The sequence below is a fragment of the Balaenoptera borealis genome (genome assembly GCF_965194805.1).
Source record: "Balaenoptera borealis genome assembly, chromosome: 15".
NCBI lineage: Eukaryota > Metazoa > Chordata > Mammalia > Artiodactyla > Balaenopteridae > Balaenoptera > Balaenoptera borealis.
Genome location: NC_138871.1, coordinates 12,238,639 through 12,261,865, shown reverse-complemented (window position 1 = coordinate 12,261,865; position 23,227 = coordinate 12,238,639). Strand labels below are relative to the sequence as shown.

General features: G+C 41.1%; 1 pseudogene across 1 annotated transcript in view; it reads right to left on the bottom strand.

Moving 5' to 3' along the window:
- The window catches only part of LOC309611758, a 37,634-nt pseudogene that overhangs the window by 3,283 nt on the left and 11,124 nt on the right, over window positions 1–23,227 (bottom strand). Inside the window, exons 2-7 of the transcript XR_014249750.1 lie at window positions 22,924–23,031; window positions 22,010–22,149; window positions 18,408–18,597; window positions 1,643–1,710; window positions 1,232–1,414; window positions 923–1,061 (exon numbers count right to left, since the gene is read on the bottom strand). The product of XR_014249750.1 is annotated as an uncharacterized misc_RNA (transcript). The remainder of the gene's footprint in view (window positions 1–922; window positions 1,062–1,231; window positions 1,415–1,642; window positions 1,711–18,407; window positions 18,598–22,009; window positions 22,150–22,923; window positions 23,032–23,227) is intronic.

Here is a 23,227-nt window from a genome sequence, read left to right as displayed (position 1 = left end):
CATTAGCCCTCTCCATCAGCCAGTTCCGCACCCTTGGAGTCAACCAAATGTGGACCAAAAATATTTGGAAAAAAACAAAAAATTCCAGAAATTTCCAAAACGCAAAACTTGAATTTACTGTGTGCTGGCAAATATTTACATAGGGTTTACACTGTATTAGGTATTATAAGCAATCTAGAGAGGATTTAAAGTAGAATATATGAGAGGATGTGCATAGGTTACATGCCTATATAGGTTATATAAGGAACTTGAGTATCCACTTTGGTATCCATAGCGGGTAGAGGGGTCCTACAACAAATCCCCTGCAGATACCAAGGGACAACTGTGTGTGTGTGTGTGTGTGTGTGTGTGTTCTTTTTTTTAATTGGAGTATAATTGCTTTACAATGTTGTGTTAGTTTCTGCTGTATAATGAAGTGAATCAGCTATATGTATACATATATCCCCTCCTTCTTGGACATCCCTCCCACCCCTCCCCCATTCCACCCACCTGGGTCATCACAGAGCACCAATCTGAGCTTCCCGTGCTTTATAACAGGTTCCCGCTAGCTATCTATTTTACTCATGGTAGTGTATATATGTCAATCCTAATCTCCCAATTCGTCTCCTATATGTTCTATATCTACATTTATTCTATTGACGTCAGGAATAAATCTAAAAGCCTTCCTCTTTGCTGAATTATTTCTTAAGCAAGATAAGTGATTTTAGCAGATTAGTTTCAAAGCACCCCTGCAATTTTTTCTTATTCTCTCATAATATATGCAACCCAAAAAGAACCAAAAATAAATATGCATAAGGATAATAACTTGTCCTTTAAAAGATTCTTAAAAAGCTAGAGTTTCCATCAAATGAGCACTTTGTGAAATAAATGAGCTTCTCCTTCCTAGCCAGGCATGGACAAGACCCTTATTTGCCGTACTCACCTTAAGCTGCAGTGTGGGCTGCCCCTTGACCTCCGTGCAGAATAGGCAGAGCTCCGGCTCCTTCAGTCCCAGGTAGACGGGATTCCCTCTGTCCTCTCAAGTGTCTCCGTATAATTGCATGAGATTAAGCTAACAGTGACTGGGAACACAACATAGTCACAGAACAACACTATGATCACCCTCTAGTTCATTATTGCCAATGAGATATGCCCAGTTAACAAGCCTATTCATAGTGAATAAAAAGCTAAGCACACAACACACAACAGTACTGGCCAAAGAGACTGCCTTTGACAGATCTTGGCCACTCACCTGGATCCATAAGGTGCTTCCTTGGGACTGCTTTGAGGGTCTGGCCTTAAGGACCCACACCTGATGATTGACATCCTGAATATTCCCCTGAACAGGGTTTGCCCTGGAAAATACTGTAAAGAAACTCGAAATGCAAATGTAAGGATGAAGGTACAGAATGTCCCCCCTTTCCAATTTTTTGCCCTTCCATGTAGAACTTTACCTGAATCCTTACCTTTTTCATCCATTATTGGTGGTGATGTTTTAGAACTGCCAAGGTGTGAAGACATTTATGTGCAGACTGACCCCACGAGAGGACCTGAGTCAGTCCCAAGCCACAGTTTGACCCTGAATCATAAGAAGAGCTGGTGACCAGCCCAATAATGACCCCAGTCAGAATCTACACTCCCAGAACTCACCTCACTCCCTCACCTGCTCACCTTCTTGGATGTAGCCTACCTTCCTGCAGAAGCAGTTGTACCTGTGAATCTTGTTCAGACCTAAACCCAGAGCCTTAAGAAGACAGGACTGCCAAGGCCAGAGGCCCAGAAGCAAGAGAAGATCAAAGGTCAGCAGGCTTTGCGGTTACAAAGGACCCCGTGTCCCTACCACTATGGACTATGGCTTCCTCTGTACTCGGGTGCTCTGATGGACTCCAATAATGCCCAAGCCTTTGATCCATGTAGTGAAGGAAGGAGGTTCTGCCTCACTGGGGTTAGGACTGAACCTTGAGTATTTGTCAGTTCCTGATGCCGGGGGATTCAGTGAGGCTTTATATAAAGAAATTTCAACGGAAGCAGGGTTGTGACCTGTCTATGCACCCTGAAAAAGGAGGCATGCTAAGCTTTTAAGAGCAGCCAGCAGGGAATATAGTCATCAACATTGAGTTTGAGGAAAGAAGCATTATGTGACTGCCCCATGGCCAATGACTAAACTCTGATACTGCAAAATGACACACTGTAATGTTATTCCTAAGAGTGGAAATCCACAGTAGGTGCAAGGTAGACCGAGAAAGGGATGGGTCCCCTAAGACCTGTGTAGGTTCTAAACACTCCTGGTCCAGTAATCATATCCCCTGCCAATCTCAGACAAAAAACAAAAAAAAAAAACACCCCAGTATATGCTCCTCCAGCTTTTCAGAGCCCGTGTGCATGCTGCTTCTCCACTCAAGGGAGCCTCACCTGGGGCAAGGTCAACTCCTGCACACCTTGCCCCTCATGGACTCTACATTAGTGGGGAAGGGAGGTTGGCCCAGATACTCCAGTGCCCTGAGCTAGCAGACATGCATTAGGTTTTCCACAAAGGGAAGCTGAGGCAGTGCTGGCGAGACTCTTCCCCAACCTTTCAGCCCATCTGAGTTCACTTTCTCTGTGGTGATTGCCAGCACCAGTCAGCTCCACACCTCAAGTGCTTGCATCTCAGGAGCAATCTCAACCAATTGCGGAAGGGACTGGTGAATAAATGTCCCAGCCTCTTCGGCCTCTGGTGGGACAATGCTAATGTTTCTCATAAGGCTCCTAGCTACCTCATCAGCCTACCCGGCCACATAAAGACACCCTCATGTTCACACCCTATACCCTTCCAAGGAATTCTTGCTTCTCGATCTTGTGCTAGGTAGCCCCATAGCTGTCCTCTCGGGAGTGTGGAGTCATGAATCACCTACAATTAAATGTACAACAGGCTTCCTCGAGTCAAAACTGGGATTCAGAATCAAGCTGAGTCTATAAAGAGGTCCTGTCCCGAGTATCCATTAGAGTGAGTGGATTTCCATGCTCTGAGAAGAAAGTCCAGAGCTTATGACATCACCCCCATGCTCCTTATACAGGACTGGACGCACGTGGATATCTTAAGAGGAGGGGCTCTATGTCCTGCCATCAGGTACAAAGAAGCAAACATCCAGGACACATTGGTATGGATGCTGCATATACTAATGCAAACTCATTCAGGACCACAGCTGAAAAATTATGTGTCCTTTCAGATTCCTTATTTCATCCTATAAATACATGGAGCTCTACATGGCCTGGAAATTTAGCCCACAGTGCCATTAGCGGAGGTGATGGGGGCTTCAGTGATACCAGATAACCCAAGACCTCTATGTATCTCTCCCTAGTATGGAAGTGGCATCCTTCATAGCCAAGGGGGTAGATGCTCCTGAGAAGGGAAATTGAGTCAAATGTGATGAAGGAAATTCTGTCTCTGCTAGAAAAGAACTCCATAAGAATACAATTTAGAGCTACACCTTCCCCACTCTCTTTAGCTAGCCAGAACTGGATTTGCCTTGGGATTTAATTCCTTTGTCCATTTGTATCTATCTTTCACTTCTCAGTTTAAGGTCTAACATAGTCACCTCAGCCCCAAAAATCCTTCCCAACTCTGGTAGCATAATTCCCACCACTCAATTTGGCTATTGTTCACATATTGCCAAATTGTCACATGGAACTGTCCTCGTTCTGTACATCCTTGATGTTCAAAGTGTGGTCCATGGAGCAGCCACACTGGCATCATCCAGCGGTTTGTCAGAAATGCAGAATCTCAGGCTCTACCCCAGATTTACAGAATCAGGACCTGAAATAAAAGAGCATTAAAACCACAATATGTTCTGTGCTGATATAGAACACACCCCTGCCAGCACTCTAGTCACATCAGTACAAAAAGAAAGAAGTCAGGATTCAGCGTCTGCCTGGGGCTGGGGAGTGGACAAGCCAATCAGATCTAGGCCCACCCTCACCTTTCCTCAGTCTCTGGAACCCATGGGGTAGGCTGTCTTGGCACTGAAAAAAGGGGGAGAGATGAGAGTAGTAAAGAAAAGAAGTCATTCCTGGAAGGCTGTGGCCATGGACAGTCCCTCACAAGGATTTTCACTTTGAGTACTTACAGTTTGATTGAACCAGAAACCACCACAAACTCAGGCACCTGGCCAGCTCCAGTGAACTCAGGCATAGTGTAGCCCCTGTGGATCCAAGTACTAGGTGTAGCCACCTGCTGACCCAGGCACCAGACCTGCCTGTCCAACGACTCCAGGAGCAAGCCCACCAATGGACACCACCAGATGCCTCACTCAGAATCTCTGGACAGGCTGACTGGTGAAGGGCTTTCCCTTCCAAACCTGGACTGCGAAGACTGGAAGAAGCAACTACTTCTTTAAATGCACAGACATCAATGAAGGCCACAAGGATCACAAATAATAAGAAAACATGACACCAAAGGAAACTAATATAGCTCCAATGACTGACCCTAAAGTAGAGGAGATAAATGGACTGGCAAATAATTCTGAATAATCCTCTAAAGAAATTCAGTGAACTATAAGAACACACAGACAACAAAACAAAATTAGAAAAATAATGCATTTTTTAAAAAATGAGTCCAAGAAAGAAACAGAAACCATTAAATATCTATAAAAAACAAACAGAAATCCTAGAGTTGAAGGACTCTTCAACTCTGCAATGACTGATCTGAGGAATTCCATAGACAGCTTCAACAGCAGACTTGATCTAACAGAAGAAGGAATTAGAGGAACAGAAGACAAGTCATTTGAAATTATTCAGTCAGAGGAGAAAAAATATAATAATTAAAAATGGAGAAGAGGGCTTCTATATCAAGATGGTGGTGTACAAAATCCTGAACTCACATCCCATGGACACAACAAATCTACAGCTGTATATGAAATACTTTCCTCTGAAAAAGACCTGAAAACTAACTGAACAGTGCATCCACAACAAAGGATAAAAGGGCCACATTTAGAGGGGTAGGAGGGGCAGAGACTTGGTCTCACCAAAAATCCCACCTTAGGTATGGCAACCCACAAGTGGGAGAGGTCTCAAAAGAATATGGAGCTTTACCCTGAAGAGTGAGGGGTTTATGTTCCACATCAGGCATCCCAAATCCTCAGGACCTATGCCAGAGAGACGAGCCCACAAAACTTTGGCTTTGAAAACCAAGAGGGTTTATGTCCAGAAAAAACCATAGAGCTGTAGGGAATGGAGAACCTGCTCTTAAAGGGCTCATGAACTGACTCACTTGCCCTGTGACCTCACACAGGAGTGGCAGTTTAAAGGGCGGCTGGACTGTGTGTGGAGGAGATACACTTGCTGGTCTTGGGGTGACTTCCAGAGAGGCAGGAACCTGCTGAGACTCTCTCTGGGAATGGTGGGCATCATCTTTGAGTTCTCTTTCTGCCTTGCTAGTGTCAGCATTGGTGGTGCCATTTTGGCACTCTCCCTCTCACCTGCTAGAGCCACTAGGCACACCACACCACACCATGCCACAGCTGTGGTCCTGCTACATCTAGCAATTACCCACAGCCCACACAGGGATGTCCCTTGAGTGCCTAGCTCTGGTGGCCAGGGAAATAGTGCATCTGGGCCCCATGGGTCATCTCTGCACAAGACCACTCCTTTAAGACTGGAAGAGGTAGCTGTTTCACCTAATAATACATAGAAACAAACACAGAGAGTCAAGCAAAATGGGGAGTCAGAGGAATATGTTCCAAATGAAAAAAACAAGATAAAACATCAGAAAAAGACCCTAATGAAACAGAGATAAGTAATCTACCTGATAAAAAGTTCAAAGTAATGGTCATAAAGATGCTTATGAAACTTGAAAGAAAAATAGATGAACACAGTGAGAACTTTAACAAAGAGATAGAAAATATAAGAAAGTATGAAAGAGAAGTCACAGAGCTGAAGAATACAATAGCGTAACTGAAAAAATACACTAGAGGGGTTAAACAGCAGACCAGATGAAGTAGAAGAATGGATCAGTGACCTCAAAGAGAGGGTACTGGAAATGACCCAAACAGAGCAACAAAAAGAAAAAAGAATTTTAAAAAGTGAAAATAGCTTAAGAGACCTATGGGACGACAAGAAGTAGAATAGCATCCACATTGTAGTGGTCCCAGAAGAAGAAAGAGAAAAAGGGGCAGAAAACTTATTTGAAGTAATAATGGCTGAAAACCTCTAACCTGTGAAAGGAAACAGACATTCAGGACAAGGCAGCACAGAGAGTTCCAAATAAGATGAACCCAAATAGATCTACACTGGGACAAATAATAATTAAAATGTCAAAAGCTAGAGATAGTCTTAAAAACAGCAACTTGTTACATACAAAAGAACTCCCATAAGCTGACTTTTAAGCAGAAACTTTGCGGGCCAGCAGGGAGTGACATGATATATTCTAAGTACTGAAAGGAAAAAAACTTCAACCAAGAATACTCTACCTGGCAAAGTTATCATTCAGAATAGAAGGAAAGATTAAGAGATTTCCAGATAAGCAAAAGATGAAAGAGTTTGTCACCACTAAAATGACCCTAAAAGAAATGTTAGAGGGACTTCTTTAAGCAGAAAAGAAAAAGTACCAACTAGTAACAAGAAAATATATGAAGATAAAAATCTCACTGGTAAAGACAAATATATAGTAAAGGTAGGGGATTAACCACTATTTATGGTTATAACCTATTATAAAGCTACTCTGAATGTTAAAAGGCAAAGGAAAGTAGTAAAATTAACTATGACCACAGTAGTTGGTTAAAGGATACTAAAAATAAAAATATATAAACTGTGACATCAAATATATAAAATATGACATCAAAAACATAGCATGGAGTAGGGGATACAAATGTAGAGTTTTTAGAATGTGTTCAAACTTAAGTTGCTATCAACTTAATATATTTTTAAGTTGTATATATATATATATATATACACATATATCTACAATATATATATAATGTTATATGTGAACTTCATGGTAACCACTAAGCAAAAACATACAATAGGTACACAAAAACCATAAGAAATGAATCTAAATGTTACACTAAAGAAAGTCCCCAAACCACAAGGGAAGAGAGCAAGAGAAGAAGAAAAGGGCAGAGAGGAACTATAAAAACCATTAGAAAACAATTAACAATACGGAAATAAATACATACCTATCAATAATTACTTTAAATGCAAATAGACTAAACTCTTCAATCAAAAGACATAGAGCGGCTGAATGGATAAAAAACAAGACCCATCTATATGTTGTATACAAGAGATTCACTTCAATCTAAGAACACACACAGACTAAAAGTTAAGGAATGGAAAAAAAATATTCTATGCAAATGGAAACAAAAAAAGCTGGGGTAGCTATACTTATATCAGACAAAATAGACCTCAAAACGAAGACTGTAATACAGGACAAAGAAAGGCATTACATAACAATAAAGGGATCAATCCAATGACAGGATATAACATTTGTAAATATTTATGCACCAGACATAGGAACACCTAAATATATAAAGCAAATACTAACAAACCTAAAGGGAGAAATTAACAGCAATACAATAACAGTAGAGGAATTTAATACCCCACTTATATTAATGAATAGATCATCCAGACACAAAGTCAATGAGGAAACATCAGCCTTAAACAACACATTAGACCACAGAGAGTTAATAGATACATATAGATTATTCCATCCAAAATCAGCAGAATACACATTCTTCTCAAGTGCACATGGAACATTCTCCAGAACATATCACGTTAGCCACAAAACAAGTCTCAAAACATTTAAGAAGACTGAAATCATATGAGCATCTTTTCCTATCACAGTGGTATGAAACTAGAAAGCAATTATGAGAATAAAACTAGAAAAACATGTGTTAATCATTTAACTCTAGTGTAAAGGTTAAAGAGCAAAATTATTAAAAATAACTCTAATTTCAACAATTTATTAAGGGATACACAATATAAAAAGAGGTAAACTGAGAAATCAAAAACATAAAATATTGGGATAGGAGTAAAAAGGTAGAGTTTTGTATATGATTGAAGTTAAGTTGTTATCAGCTTAAAATAGGCTGTTATACCTATATGATGCTTAAGTAAGTCTCATGGTAATCACAAAATAAAAACCCACAGTAAATACACAAGTGATAAAGGGAAAGAATTAAATCATACCACTATGAAAAAATCATCCATTCACAAAAGAAGACAGCAAGAGAGAAAGAAAGAAATAAGAAATTATGAAACAGCAAGAAAATAATTAATAAGATAGCATTAGTAAGTTCTTACCTATCAATAATTACTTTAAGTTTAAATGGATTAAATAATCCAATTAAAAGGCATAATGTGCCTGAATGGACAAAAAAAAAAAAACAAGACCCAACTATATATACTGCCCACAAGAGACTCACTATAGTTTTAAGGACACATATAGACTCATGGTGAAGAAATGAAAAAAGAGATTCCTTGCCCAAAAAAGGGCAAGGGTGGCTATGCTTATATCAGACAAAATAGATTTTAAGTCAGAAACTGTAATAAGAGACAACGAAGGTCATTATATAATGATAAAGGGGTTAATTCATCAAGAGGATAGAATCATTGTGTATGTATGTATGTGTATATATATATATATATATATATATATATATATATATATATACGCACACACACACACACACACACACACACACACCCAACATCAGAGTACAAAACATATTCAGCAAATACTAACCATTCTGAAGAGAAAAATAGACAATAATGCAATAATTGTAGGGAACTTTAATACCCCATTTTCACAATGGAGAGATTATCCAGAGAGAAAATCAATAAGGAAACATTGGACTTGAACTACACTTTAGATCAAGTGAACCTAACAGACATATTCAGAACATTCCACCCAACAGAAGCAGAATACACATTCTTCTCAAGCACACACAGATATTCTCCAAGATAGATCATATATTAGGTCACAAAACTAGCCTTAACAAATGTAAGAATATTAAAATCATACCAAGCATCTTTCCTGACCACAATGGTATAAAACTAGAAATCAGTAAGAAGAGGAAAAGTGGAAAATTAACAAACATGTGGAAATTAAACAACATGCACCTGAGTAACTAATGGGTCAAAGAAAAAAAATCAAAAGGGAAATAATAAAATACCTTGAACCAAACAAAAATGGAAACACAGTATAACAAAACTTCTGGGATGCAGCAAAAGCAGTGCTAAGAGGAAAGTTTATAATGATAAACACATTAAGAAAAGAGAAAGATTTCAAATAAACAATTTAGCTTTATATCTCAAGGAACTAGAAAAGGAAGAGCAAGCTAAGCCCAATGCTCACAGAAGAAAGAAAATTACAAAGATCAGAGCAGAAATAAATGAAATAGAGACCAGAAAAATAACAGAAAAGATCAATGAAACTAAGACTTTGTTTTTGAAAAGATAAATATAACTGACAAATCTTTAGCTAGACTAATTAAGAAAAAAAGAGAGAGGACTCAAATCAAATCATAAATGAAAGAGAAGACATTACAACTTACATCACATAAATACAAAGGATCACAAGAGACCACTATAAACAATTATACACCAACAAATTTAACAACTAGAAGAAATTCCTAGAAACATACAACTTATCAAGACTGTATCATGAAGAAAGAGAAAATCTGAACAGACTAAAAATGAATAAAGAGATTAATCAGTAATCAAAAACTTTCCAACAAAGAAAAGCCCAGGACCAGATGTTTCACTGGTGAATTCTACTAAACGTTTAAAGAATTAACTTCTCAAACTCTTCCAAAAAACTGAAGAAGTGGAAACCATCCCAAACTCTTTTTACGAGGCTAGCATTATTGTGACACCAAAGCCAGATAAGGACAATATAAGAAAAGAAAACTACAGCACCCAGTAGAATGCATTCCCACTTACCAAGGATGACTTTGCAACCTATTAGTAACAGAGACGAATGCTGAGCCCCTGATAAGGCAATATTCTTCAAGGAAACCAACTGATCTCATGGTGACAAGTTACTACAATAGATCTCTTCCCTCTTAGAAGGGCAGCAGTTTGTCCTCACAGGGATTGATACATATGCCTTTCCTGCCTTCGGAGCCTCAGCCATCACTATTATGGGATGCCTGATCTACAGGCATGGAATCCCACACAAGATAGCATCCAAGCAGAGAATTCATTTTATATTGAAGGAGGGGCTAAAACAGACCCATGACCATTGAATCCACTCAGTAGTATGCTGGTAAATTTTTAACTATTGACTTCCTAGGAAGTAAACAAACAGAATATAAGCCATGACTTGTAGTACTTGTCAATTTCTAAGGTGTAAATATTCCCACCTTGGCCAATTTCAAGCAACCAACTGGCTTTCAAAATCTGAAAATGTAACATTTGGTTTTTGCAAGCCAGTATGAGCCAACTCCACTACTTCCCTGGATCTATTGGTCCATCCAGAAGCAGTCACCTTAATGGAGCATTGGGTGGCCTGCTGAAGGTACAACTAAAGTACCTCTAAGTGGCAATACTCTGGGAGGATGGGAAGACACACTTCAGGATGCAGCATATGCAGGAGGAGGTAGAGTGTCTTTTACACACGAAGGCAGGGACTAGTACACTTGTAATACCTGAGGAACTCAGGTGATCTGTTTGGGTACCTCTTGGTATTCCTTTGCCTAACTGTAACTGTGACCAAATACACGCAGCAACCTCAGCCTAAGAAGAACATGATTACCAGACGGTCAGACTCCTCAGGAATGAGGGTTTTGGTTATATCACCAGAAAAGCCACTAAGACCTGCCAACGTGATAGCTGAGGATAAGGGGAATCCAGAATAGGTAGTGGAGAAGGGAGACAGTGAAAATCAGTCACAGCCCTGGGACCAACTGCAGAAAGAGGTGCAGTACTCCATCCATTAACATGCTGCTTCTCAGTTTCTCCTCAGGAAAAGAAACCCATGGGAATCAAGGTGGATCTGCTCCCAAACACGTGTAGAGGAGATTCATGCAGCACAAGTGTGGAGTGAGGTGACCACAGAGGTTTGCCTCTCAGATCTCCCTTTAAGAGACCCTGTCACAGGAGAATAGTCAGCAGACAGCCTCAGGCTGCTGCAACTTCGGATCCACTGCTGTGTTCCTGCCAAGGCTACTCTCCCTGGGCTGCTCCCAGCCAACGTCTGAAAGCAGCAGGGCACCTAGAGCCAGACCTTCTTCACAACAAAGAAGACTCTACAGGTTAAGTTTTGCTCTGGGGCTCCTCATCAGTTTTGTCAAGTCTTTTTCAGAGTTTTCACAGCTGCACTGCAGACTGAGGCTCTTCCTCCTACTCTTTCTTCCCTGTTTTCTATCACTGGTGTCAGTCCTGCATTATGATTTGAAGGCCCTTCCTGACTACCCCTGATCCCTCCTCCCCATATCTATCATGTACATTTCTCCCAATAAATTTATTGCATGTCTTATTTCACCTTGGTGTCTTCTCTTCAAGGCACCCAAACTGACATGACAGAACCATGAATGAATCTCAGGAACATGAGGCAAGATGTAAAAGAATACAAGCAATATGATTTCAGTTATATAAAGCCTAAAAGTGTGCAAAACTAATTAACATCTATTTTAGGAACTTATACATATGTGGTAAAACTATAACAAAATGCAAGGGAAACATAACTATCAAATTTAGGATGACAGTTACATCTGAGGGAAGGAAGGGAAGGCTATAGAATGGAAAATGAACACACAGGTGTTCTAAAGGTCTTCTGTTTCTTCAGCTGAGGGGTGAGTTCATGTGGGTCCCTCTTAATTATATCTTGGATATATTTGTTATAAATATTCCTTATACCTACTCAATATTTATGTCAACATATAGAAAGTGGGTCCCAGACTTCCCTGGTGGCGCAGTGGTTAAGAATCCGCCTACCAATGCAGGGGACACAGGTTGGAGCCCTGGTCCGGGAAGATCCCACATGCCGCTGAGCAACTAAGCCCATGTGCCACAACTACTGAGCCCACGTACCGCAACTACTGAAGCCTGCTCGCCTAGAGCCCATGCTCCGCAACAAGAGAAGCCACCGCAATGAGAAGCCTGAGCATGGCAACGAAGAGTAGCCCCTGCTCGCCGCAACTAGAGAAAGCCCGCGCACAGCAACAAAGACCCAATGCAGCCAATAAATTAATAAGTAAATAAAATTTTGAAAAAAAGAGAGAAAGTGGGTCCTGAAGAGATTTCCTGAATTTTCTGGAAATAATAAGAATAATACAACAACAATATCTATCATTTATTGTTTACCATAATTTCATTAAATTCTCATAACAATTTCTTAAAAGCCGTATGTAACAATTATTTTAAAAGCCATGTGTAAAGCAAAAGAAAAAAAAAGCTAAAATATTAATTATTTAAAAGGTAGAAACAAATCAGACATCAGTAAAAAAAAAAGATAAAAAATAAATTCAGTCATATAGGAAAGACAGTAATGCTTTCATCTAAATTTTACAAAGAGAAAAAATAAAATCATTTATCAAAGCTTTAAGTATAAATATTCAGATATTACAATCACCAAACATAGATCTGTGAAGAAGGATAACATTTAGTCCCTCTTCATAGACTTGGGCATTAATCTAGACAACCTCAGGGCGAGATCCTGCAGGCCAAGCAATGGTACATCCTCCAAGTGGGGAAAAAGAAGGGCCACTTCCCCATCCTATAGCCTATAGTCGACTGGCAAAATTAGCAATCACAATTTGCTTAAACCGGAAAGAGCACTATTGACAAAGGCAAATTATTTTAAATTCAAATGTTAAGGGTTAGACAACTGATGATGTACTTGAAAACATATTTTAATTTACTTTATTGAAGTATAGTTGATTTACAATGTTGTGTTAATTTCTTCTATACAGCAAAGTGATTCAGTTATACATATATATGTATATATATATGCATTATTTTTCATATTCTTTTCCATAGTATTTTATCCCAGGATATTGAATATAGTTCCCTGTGCTATACAGTAGGACCTTGTTGTTTATCCATCCTGTATATAAGAGTTTGCATCTAATCCCAACCTCCCACTCCATCCCTTCCCCACCCTCCTTTTCCCTTGGCAGCCACAAGTCTGTTCTCTACGTCTGTGAGTCTTTTTCTGGAAAACATCATTTTTAAAAGACCATGAACACAGCCTGAGTTTTCCACATAGAAAAATAAAATTTTTCACCAGTCCTCTTAGCTCTGATCTCTCTACTTCTCAAAACAAAATTTTCTCCTAAATGTGGCTAGTGTTTTCCCAGGCCTCACCAGCTCCTAGGAAGGGGTCACACCAACAATGATGGCCCATCTATGAGTTGGCTTACACAAAGGTATGGGTAGGGAGTGGTTCACCACTGTAATGCTGAGAGCTGGCCTTTTCTGTCCTCCCTGCCCGACTCCCTCTCCACCCCCAGCCCCTGCAGATGACATGTGCTTCTTCCCCTGTAGCCTGGGAACGAGATTTGGTTACCAACCCATATGACAGGGGGAGATTTCCGAGTGGTAAAGGGAAAGTCTGTACATGGAACCCTGCCTCCTGATATCTCATGTACTCAGCTAAATATTATTTTACCTCTTTAGGACACAGCCCAGCCAATATGCAATCATGTATTGTGATTCGTAATAAGAAATATATATTTGGTCTTTGTCTCCATTTCTGGCACAGAACTCCTAAAACCCTTGGAATGTCCTAGGTGTGGAGAGCAATCGTGGTGACTTTTGCTGGTTTCCAGGAAAACGAACTGCTTGATTAGAGGGTTTGGAACTTTCACAGTGCCACCCACCCTTGACCTCTAGGGAGGGGAGAGAGGCTGGAGGCTGAATCAATCGCCAATGGCCAATGATTTAATCAATCATACCCATGTAATGAAGCCTGCATAAAACCCCAAAAGCTGGGGTTTGGAGAAGTTCTGGGCTGGTGAACATGTGGAGATCTTGAGAGAGTGGCACCCTCAGAGAGCATGGGAGCTCCGCGCTCTGTCTCCATACCTTGCCATATGCATCTCTTTCATCTTAGGCCCAGCTCTAAACCTAGTAAGTTGGAATTTTGAGGGGAATGGGTTTAACTTACTAGGTCTAAATTTTGCCCAAACACCAGAGCTTTTAGTTTACACCCCAGGTGATTCTGATATTGCTTCAAGTTTGAGAAACTGGTGCACAGTACATCTCAACACTTATGTCATTGCATAATGATGCTTAGGTGGCCAGAAGTGCTCTGCCTGGGGTGGGTCATCCGCTGACACCCTGCTAGATAAGTACAGCCCCAATGATGGGAGTGAGGTGGCTCATATTTGCTGTCTTGCTCTGGATAATTGTTGCTGATTTCTCCCACAGTGTTTCATAATATCCCAACTCCAGGAGACAGAAATTGAAGGACCCCAAATCAAGAGTATCATTAGTTCCAGTTCAAATACTCAATGTCAGTGTCACCCTCAGGAAGTCACAGCCACACCATGCACCTCCCTTTCCTCACCTATAAAATGAAAAGGCTAAAGGAAATGATGTCATTAAGAAAAACTATCCAATTCCTGGAAAAGCGGTGGGGGAATAATTATTGTGTGCCTTTTATTTTTAATTGAAACAGAGTTGATTTACAATGTTTCAGGTATACAAGAAAATGATTCAGTTATATATATATCAATATACCTATATGTATATATATATATCTATATAGATATTCTTTTTCAGATTTTTTTCCATTATAGGTTATCACAAGATATTGAATATAGTTCCCTGTGTATACAGTAGGTCCTTGTTTGTTCTCTATTTTATATATAGTAGTGTGTATTTGTTAACCCCAAATTTCCAATTTATCCCTCCCGCCTTTCCCCATTGGTAACCATATTTGTTTTCTATGAGTCTATTTTTGTTTTGTAAATAAGTTCATTTGTATCATTTTTTTAGATTCAACATGTGATATCATATGATATTTGTCTTTAATCTCTATGTCCATCCATGTTGCTACAAATGGCATTATTTCATTCTTTTTTATAACCGAGTAATATTCCATTGTATATATAGACCACATCTTCTTTATCCATTCATCTGTCAATGGACATCCATGATGCTTCCACGTCTTGACTATTGTAAATAATGCTGCTATGAACATTGGGGTGCATGTTTCTTTTTGAATTAGAGTTTCCCTCTGTTCTGGAAATATACCCAGGAGTGAGATTGCTGGATCATATGGTAACTCTACTTTTAGTTTTTTAAGGAACCCTCATACTGTTTTTCATAGAGGCTGCACCAATTTACATTCCCACCAACACTGTGTGTCTTTTCAAGGTCATACTAGAGCATTATCTACCAGGCCCACTCAAGCATCATCTCACTCTCTACAAACACAACTTTGTTTGACTTACTACTTTCTGTTAACTTGTAGAAAATAAAGAGCATATGACTTTCGCCCAATAGAGATGTAAATGACATCAGTCTGATAGAAAAGATAATGTACAAAGTTTATACTTTAAGAAATAGAAGTAGGACTTCCCTGGTGGTGCAGTGGTTAAGAACCCACCTGCCAATGCAGGGGACACAGGTTCGAGTCCTGGTCGAGGAAGATCCCACATGCCGCAGAGCAACTAAGCCCATGCGCCACAACTACTGAGCCCACATGCTGCAACTACTGAAGCCCACGTGCTTAGAGCCCATGCTCCGCAACGAGAAGCTACCATAATGAGAAGCCTGTGCACCACAACAAAGAGTAGCCCCTGCTCACCACAACTAGAGAAAGCCCGCGTGCAGCAACGAAGACCCAACCCAGACAAAAAATAAAAGTAAATAAATAAATTTAAAAAAGAAAAGAAATAGAAGTAAAAGCATATACTTAGACACATGGAGGAAAACATAAAAAGAGCTGCAAAAGACTTAGCAGTTGCCTCATGAAACAGAAAGCAGTTGGCTCAGAAATAGGACTGAGGCAGGAGAATATTGCTTTTAACCATAGACATGTACTATTTTGGTAAGAATCTTCTTTTAAATAACTTCCTAAAGTCTAAGAAATAAAAACTGATGTTTCATTGACATGAATAATTATTCATTACAACCACTGGTCTCAGGGTTTTGGGGCAGCATCTTTAGTCCCCATGCCCAGTTGTTCACAAGTCAAGGGACAGCGTCTTCAGGAAACAGGCTTTGCCCTTCACCAACTCTGGTGGCAGAAGATGCGAGCCCCAAAGCAGCTCAACAGAAAAACATCCCACTCAACTGTTTTCTCTATACTTGTGATTTTGGTGGCAAGGTTCTTAATTTCCCCCCTGGAATCCAAAAGCTCCTCTCCCAGTGCATCAAGGCTGTCTGTCGCATCTAGTTGCTAAAAATCCAAAGGAAACAAATCCTTCAATGAATGTTGGCCTGGAGCTCATGGTACTCAAACGTAAGAGTATTTGATACAGCAAATGCGTGAAAATCAGAAATGCGCAAGGCAATCGCCTGAAAATGAGGTTGCTGCTCACAGGGGCCTTCCATGATTTCATACACTGTGCCATATTGTGTATGTTATTTCTCAAATGCAATGGGTAAACCAGGGGTCCATGGAAGTCTGTTCTCTGGGTCCCACAAGCTATGAGATTATTATGTTTTTGTTTTTGTTTGTTTGTTTGTTTTTTGTCCGTACTGCGCGGCATGCAGGATCTTAGTTCCCTGACCGGGGATCGAACCCCGGGCCCATGGCAGTGAAAGTGCCAAGTCTTAACCACTGGACAACCTGGGAATTCCATATGTTTTCATTTTGATTACTCTTAAATAAGTTACCAGAATCTCTTGGGGATGACCAGAATGACCACCTTACCCCTGAGCCCAGCCACATGGCACCAGGGCTCATATTAGAGCTTTGTGTGAGTTCCTACACGTGCCAAGTAACAATCCAGGGTGTCACAGTGCCTGCATGAACAAAGATTTCACAGTAGAGAAAGGAGATGGGAAAACTGAATCATCACACAGCCTGGTAGGATGGCGATGCCATAGCACTCAGAACCACAATCATGTCACATGCAAATGTGTCATCAGATCCCAGTTGTCAGATGTAACAATTGATAATGTAGCAATGTAAATTGGCAGATGTAACAACCTGTCACCATTTATTAGCACTGAGTGTAGTACTAAATATCCAATGACTAATTCTTCTATTTGATATTCCAGAACTAATTAGCTTAGTGTTCACTTTAATGTTGACTTTTATAAAACTGCATGTTAAAAATATATTTCACTGAAGAAGAAAACTTTTAAGAATCAAGAGACACTGCATTAAATCAGTGTTGACTGATTGCTTACTAGCGTGCCTAGTAGCGTATGTGGTCTGATTGTCCAAAAGTTCTTTAAAAAAATTTAAGTTACTGGTGCTCTTTTGTTGACTGTATTCAAGCAAACATAATTTTCTGCATTTGTAGTATGTCAAAATAAGAAATCTATGATACGCAGAACCAGATCTGAGATACATCCTTCTACAATTATACCCATAGTCAGTTATTTCATTTCAGCAGAATATATCATCTGAAGCATGGCTGCTGGGAAATTTAGGCTCTCTGTTCAAAAAAAAAGGCAACTTTACTGCAGTTTTTAAAGGGAGTAGGTGGATGGTGAGAATGGCTAAAAGAAAAAAAAGAAAGCAAGGCTATGAGACTATACAGAAAGTAGTCAAATAGTGGTGACTTTTACATGCGATATCCCTCCCACCACCCTATCACCATTGATAAGGGTCCTTCTCCCCTCAGCTAAGCCCCAGTGCCAGACTTACCCACTACGGTGTCCTTATTCAATCACTCTTGGTAATTTCAGATTACTCCTTGTTTCCTATTTCATTTTATAACAATTTTAGCTTTCTTATCATATAAACACATGGAGTTTATATTTGGTTTGATGGTAACAGATTATTAGAATTAGACATAAATAATTTAATTAAGAATTGGTTTTCTTTACAAGTTCCTAACCCTTAAAAGGATATATTACACCCCTTACAATATACTGGAAACATATAGAGATTATGGGAAATGTAATCCCATTAGGAAAGGAAACAAAGCAAAACAAAAACAAAGATCAGCTCCATGCTAGTCCCAGGATCTTGGGTAAGACTGGTGAGCTCTGAATTCGTGGTTCTTCATAACCACCCCTGGGACAGGTGTTCCTACTGTGTTTTGGGTCCCGATGTCCTTGTACAGATGGCTTGAGAGATGTACAGTTTCAGCTTGAAAGGAGAGCCACACATCACCGCCTCACTCCTGCTTTGGAGCCCACATTCTATTCCTTGGGTGCCACGAGGTCATTGCTTCTTCTCCGTTCATAAAATAAGATGAGAACAGGGACAAGCCCACCTCTCAGCATCAATGTGCAATGACGCTGAGAAAATACAGGTGAAAACACGCTGAGAACGAGAAATTAATAAGACCAAGCTGCCACCTCTAGGCTGAGTTAAATCCTTAAATTCATACGGAAGGCAGTACTGTACATTCTCCCCAGGTCCGAAGTGAGAAAGATGGGCTGGCCTCTCTTGGAGGAGGCGATGAACCAGCTGGGAAAGGCCACAGACTCAAAGGTGGAGTTAATGTCTGTCTGGACATGGTAGAAGAGGAAGGGCTTCATGGGCTTAGCTTGGTTGCACAGATACAGTGTCTGCCGGTCCGGAAACGGGACAGAAAATGCCAGAAGGAGAAGCACAGGCTGTTTGAGTAGTTCAACATTACTTGTACACAACATGTAAATGTTCCGAAGTTTGAGCAACCCTATCCATCTATTAGAGCAAGCCTAGAAAAACCCATTTCAAAGGAACAGCAGAGTGGGCACACATGAAATCTCACCTTCCTGCCCCCCACCCTCAAATCCAGAGATGGCATGGAGTGACACAAGGCACAGGCTCATGAACAAGTGGCCACCCTTGAATGACAAATTGGAACTCTCCCGGCACAAGAGGCTGCGGGGACCACCCCACCCCCAGGAAAAGGAAGGAAATGCAAATTTGCTGCAGGAAGCCAAGGTCTTCCCTCACCAAAGCTGCATGCGTGAGAGCCCCCCTCCTGCAAGAACCACTGCTCTGCCAAAGGACCGCCAGGGCAGGGGTGTTTGGGTTTCCAATGAATTGCCAAACATATGAGAAAGGTCAGAGCCATGAAAAAGGCACAAGAGGGTCTAACAAATCAAAGGACTTGCACTCAGAAAAGCAAAGTATATAGAACAATCAGAAAAGGTTTCTACATTGTATATAGAAGTATATTTGTAGATGTATATATTTATATATTCACCTATCATTCTATTTAGGTAAGATAAGTATTTCTAAGTAAATTGCATTATGTCCAAGATCCCCAAAGAGACACAGGAATGGTTCATAATTCAGCCACATTCCACCCTGAGTAGGGGGAATTCTTCCAAAAGATTCCTTTATTCAGTTAATAACTTCCAGTTAATCTATCCAATTCTTTGAGCAGCCAAAAACCTAGGAGTCATCCTTGATATTGCTTTCTTAGATCCCTCAACATTTAACCCAGCAGCAAGGCCTGTGAGCCCTATTTCCGAAATCTTTCCTGAACTGAGCCACCTCTCACTCCCTCCCCTACACCTGCTCCGTCCTTACCAGCCATTCTCCACAAAGCAGTTGAGTTAACTATAAACTGAAATAATTGAATAAATAAGATCATGTTACCTTCCGGCTTAAATGTCTTGAATGATTTTCTAATTATCACAAAATTCAAAGTCTTTAACAAAGCCTGCAGGGTCAACACCATGCAGTTCTTGCTTACAGAGCTGAAAATGTACTGTTCGGTCCTCATCTTCTTAATCACACCCCACATTCACTCTATCAGCAAAGCCCATTGACTCAATTGAAAATATTTCCAGAATCTGACCGTTTTCTTCCTACCTCCATGCTATCCCCATATCCATCAGATCACACTTGGATCACCTCAAAGCCTCCAACAGGACTTTCCCCTTTGCCCGTCACACTCGGCTATCAAGTAGCAGCCAAAATAATCCCTGGTGGTCCAGTGGTTAAGAACCTGTCTTACAATGCAGGACATGGCGGTTGGATTCCTGGTCAGGGAACTAAGATCCCACGTGCCACGGGGCAACTAAGGCCTCACATGGCAACTACTGAGCCTGTGGGCCACAACTAAAGAGCACACGTGCAGCAACTACTGAGCCCGGGCGCTCTGGAGCTCACACACCACAACAAAGAGCCCTCATGCTGCAATGAATGATCCTGCACGCCGCAACTAAGACCCAATGCATCCAATAAATAAGTAAATAAATAAATGAATAATTTTTTAAAAAACCATATGTCCGTTCATGTCACTTTTCTATTCAAAACATTCTAACAATTTGAATTGATTGAACTTGCCCTCACTGGACACTGCTGGCTCACTCCTTTGCCTCCTCTCCCATCTGCTAAAATCTCACCTTTGCAATAATGCCTGCTGTACTATTTACCACACAGCCAGACTCCAGCTGTTTCTGGCACTGCCAGTCTCTTTACCCAGCTCTAATCGTTCTTTCCCAGGAGACATAACACCCTTTCACATGCCACAGATTTACCCATGATTATACTTCTTATGGACCATTTCTCTTCTCCCACTAGAATGCAAGCCCCAGGAGGGCAGGACTCTTTGCCATTCTGTGCACTGATGATTCGCAAATGCCCACAACAGTGATGGAGGCCAGTAAGAACACACACATTTGCTGACTTGGATTATATTGAATTGCAGTAAACAGATGTTTCAGAAACAAGTTTTTACTAACAGGCAGTTATAAAGAAGAAAAAATGCAAAACCAACAAGAGAGCCTCAGAATTAACATAGTAAAGATTGAAATTTCATAAAAACACAATAGAAAGATAATTTAGCAGGCAGGGTGCGAATTAAAAGGTAATCATGGGGCTTCCCTGCTGGCGCAGTGGTTGAGAATCTGCCTGCCAATGCAGGGGACACGGGTTCGAGCCCTGGTCCGGGAAGATCGCACATGCCGCGGAGCAACTAAGCCCGTGTGCCACAGCTACTGAGCCTGAGCGTCTGGAGCCTGTGCTCCTCAACAAGAGAGGCCGCGATAGTGAAAGGCCCGCGCACCGCGATGAAGCGTGGCCCCCGCTTGCCACAACTAGAGAAAGCCCTCGCACAGAAACAAGGACCCAACACAGCCATAAATAAATAAATAAATAAAAATTTTTTTAAAAAAAGGTAATCATGACCTGGGATGTTGAACCAACAAGTTCTCCCAGAATGAAACATGAAAAAAAAAAGGACAGAAAGTATGAGAAATTAGGTGAGATATTGAAGTGAGATCTCGAAGTTCCAATAACTGATGAATAGGAATTCAAAAAGGAGAGGGGAGGCAGAATGAAGGAGAGAATATACTTGAATAAACATTCATAGAGACATGGATGGACCTAGAGTCTGTCATGGAGAGTGAAGTAAGCCAGAAAGAGGAAAACAAATATTGTATATTAACTCATGTATGTGGAATCTAGAAAAATGGTACAGATGAACCTATTGGCAGGGCAGGAATAGAGATGCAGACGTGGGGAATGGACGTGTGGACACGGAGGGTGGGATGTATTGGGAGATTGGGATTGACATACGTGCACTGCCATGTGTAGAACAGATAGCTAGTAGGAATCTGCTGTATAACACAGGGAGCTCAGCTTGGTGCTCTGTGGTGACCTAGATGGGTGGGACGGGGGGTGGGGTGGGAGGGAGGTCCAAGAGGGAGGGGATATATGTATACATATATGTGATTCACTTCGTTGTACAGCAGAAACTAACAGAACATTGTAGAGCAACTATACCCCAATTAAAACAAACAAACAAACAATGGCCAGAATGTCTCAATATTCAAGAAAGACGAGTCCTCAACTAGGGAGGGGCAAGATAAATCAAATTAAAGTCTATTGCAGGCACATTATTCTAAAGGAGGAAGGGATAAGTATACTTAAGAACAGGAGGATATTTCTTTTTTTAATTATAAAATTAGATTTCCTAACAAATCAACTTCTCAGAAAAGAAACTGAGGTTTTTCTACATTATTTTTCTTAGTCACTCACCTTCAGCTGCAATTTGGGCTGTCCTCCGACGTCCTCACAATGCAGCCACATTTCTGGATTCTGTATTCCCAAATAAATGGGAATCCCTTTGTCTTTCTCAAGAGAGCCTGGATTCTTGCATGGGGCAACAGTGACAGTGACTGTTAGATAAGAGGGGATATGGTGTCAGTGCCCCTTTGGAAGGCAGCTATGTTCACCACTATACCACCAATGCACACAGTCCGTGCCCTTTTGAAGTCAGGAAAGACCAGGATCTTCCAGGCAAGGCTGGAAGAGACCTTAAGAGTATAATCCCTACTACCCCAGACCCACAAAATGGCCAGCCCCATATTCATTCATTCATTCATTCATTCACACCAAGCACCAATCACTGCCCTAAGAAATGGAGCAAACACAAAGAGTTAATCAGAGGGCAGACCCCACCCTTGAGATTTTCACACCTCTGCTTGAACACCTGGAGGTGAGAAGCTCCAATCCCAAGCAGTCCCCCTTAGCCTTGGAGAGCTCTGTTCATTGACAAGTATTGCCTAATGTCATGTTGAGATCTGCCTTCCTGTGCTATCCAACCAATTAGTCCTCTTAGGACACCAGAAGTCTGGCAGAACAAGCCACTCCTCTTCCCTAAGACAGGCCTTCAGATCACTGAAAGCAGCTCTCCTCCTCCCCAGAACGCCGCTCCACTCTCTCTGCTCTCTTTGCCCTGGTCCAAGACACCCCTTCCCAGGCAGGTGTGGAATTCTTCCCCCTCCAGGTGAGCCCTGTTATAAAGCCACACTTTTAACAAAAGGCTGGGTACCAGTATCCCAGCCACACTGAAGTGCGGGGGATCACGTCACAAGGATCAACCACATGGTGGTTGATCAACCACAGGGATCAACCTCCAAGGATCAACCACACGGTGACCTCTCACCTACCTGGAGTCACACCGTTGCTCCATGGAACTGCCACAAGGGTCTGACCCTGAAGGAACCACACCTGCTGATTCAAGTCAAAGACTTCTCCAATCCGAGGTTTCTCCATTACTATTTAAATAGAAAAGAATAATGAAGAAACATGATTAAGGTTGCTTTACCAGATGTTAGGAGAAAGATTATCTACTCCAGGCCTTTCAGGAAGGACGGTTCAGGGTTTACACATCAAAACTGGCAGCTCTCACATGGCCCATCAGCTCAGCCTTTCTTTCCAGTAAAACTATGAGCTCTGGTGTGGAGAACAAGG